Raw genomic sequence first — 1,690 nt, forward strand, 5'->3', positions numbered from 1 at the left:
CAAAGTCATCTATGTAGGCTTTGGATCAGGAAAGTCCAACTTTTTGAAGATTAAAAATGGCATCAGATTGATGCTAGCTCCCAAGTCAAATAAGCATTTATCAAATGACACATTTTCAATGATGCAAGGAATAGTGAAGCTTCCAGGATCTTTAAGCTTCGGAGGCAATTTCTGTTGCAGCACAACACTGCATTCCTCCGTGAGAGCAACGGTCTCTAAGTCATCAAGCTTTACCTTCCTAAAGAGAATACCTTTCAAGAATTTCGTGTAACTAGGCATATGCTCAAGAGCTTCAGCGAAAGGTATATTGATTTGAAGTTTCTTGAACACCTCCAGAAACTTTGCAAACTACTTATCCAGTTTCTTCTTTTGCAACCTCTTAGGAAAAGGAGGTGGAGGATAGATTTGTTTCTCCCCTTTATTACCCTTAGGAGGAGTGTGCTCAACAGTAGTCTTCCTTGGTTCTACTTCGGCTTCCTTCTGCACTTCTTCTTTATCGGCCTCCACTTCAGAAATTGGAGTTTTAGCTACTTCAGGATTCGCAACCTTACCAGACCTCAATGTGATTGCTTTAACATGCTCCTGAGCTTCCTTCTTGTCTGGCACTTCAGTGTCACTCGAAAGCATGTCAGGTTGATGATTTAGTAATGCATTAGCAATTTACCAAATCTGATTCTCCAAGGTCTTGATAGAGACATCTTGGCTCTTGCACATGAGTCTCAACTCCTCCAATTCATATTTTTCATTAGCTTAAGGTAACTGCTGAAGTTGAAGTTGTTGCTTCGGGGCATATTGCAGTTGCTAAAAACCAGGAGGATTATGTTGCCTTGCTGTATATGGCTGATACGATTGTTACACCGCATTCTGATTATTGCTCCAGCTGAAGTTAGGATGATTGCGGTTGTTCGGATGATAAGTGGCTGGAGCTTGTTATTGTGATCTCTGAAAGTTGCTCATAAATTGAGCTGATTTGCTAGAAAAGCACACTGCTCAGTTTCATGTGCTCCCGCATAAAGTTCACAAACACTAGTAATCTGATTAACTTCATAATTAGCCAAAGAGTCCACTTTCATCGTTAAAGCTTGAAGTTGAGCAGTTATAGCAATAGCTTGATCCACTTCCAGAATTCCTTCTACCTTTCCTTGTAACATTCTTTGCGTAGGATTCTGATATTCATTTGTTGCCAGTAGCTCAATTAACTCATAAGCTTCATTGTAGCTTTTAGCCCATAAGGCTCCACCAGATGCTGCATCAAGCATAGGTCTAGAGTGTGCACCTAAACCATAGTAGAAACAGTTTATAATCATCCAATCAGGCATGTCATGGTGTGAGCACTTCTTAGCATCTCCTTATATCGATCCCAAGCCTCACACAGAGATTCACCAGTTTGCTGAGCAAACTGAGTAAGAGCATTCCTGATTGCAGCAGTCTTCACCATAGGAAAGAATTTAGTGAGAAACTTTTGATCAAGATCCTCCCATTTGGTGATAGACCCTGGTGGTAGAGAATGTAACCAACACTTCGCTTTGTCCCTAAAAGAGAATGGGAATAGTTGTAGCTTGATAGCATCTTCAGACACATCATTGAACTTGAAAGTGTCACAAATCTCGACGAAATCCCTGATGTGCATGTTTGGGTATTCAGTAGGATTACCCCCAAACTGAACTGAGTTATGTATCATCTGAATCGT

General features: G+C 40.8%; 1 non-coding gene across 1 annotated transcript; it reads left to right on the forward strand.

Moving 5' to 3' along the window:
- The first annotated feature begins 1,317 nt into the window (after nt 1-1,317).
- LOC141676099 (small nucleolar RNA R71) lies at nt 1,318-1,423 on the forward strand. Its single transcript, XR_012556707.1, has one exon. It is a non-coding gene; the product is annotated as a small nucleolar RNA R71 (small nucleolar RNA).
- The last annotated feature ends 267 nt before the right edge of the window (nt 1,424-1,690 follow it).

Source organism: Apium graveolens, chromosome 7 (assembly GCF_009905375.1).
Source record: "Apium graveolens cultivar Ventura chromosome 7, ASM990537v1, whole genome shotgun sequence".
NCBI classification, from domain to species: Eukaryota; Viridiplantae; Streptophyta; class Magnoliopsida; order Apiales; family Apiaceae; genus Apium; species Apium graveolens.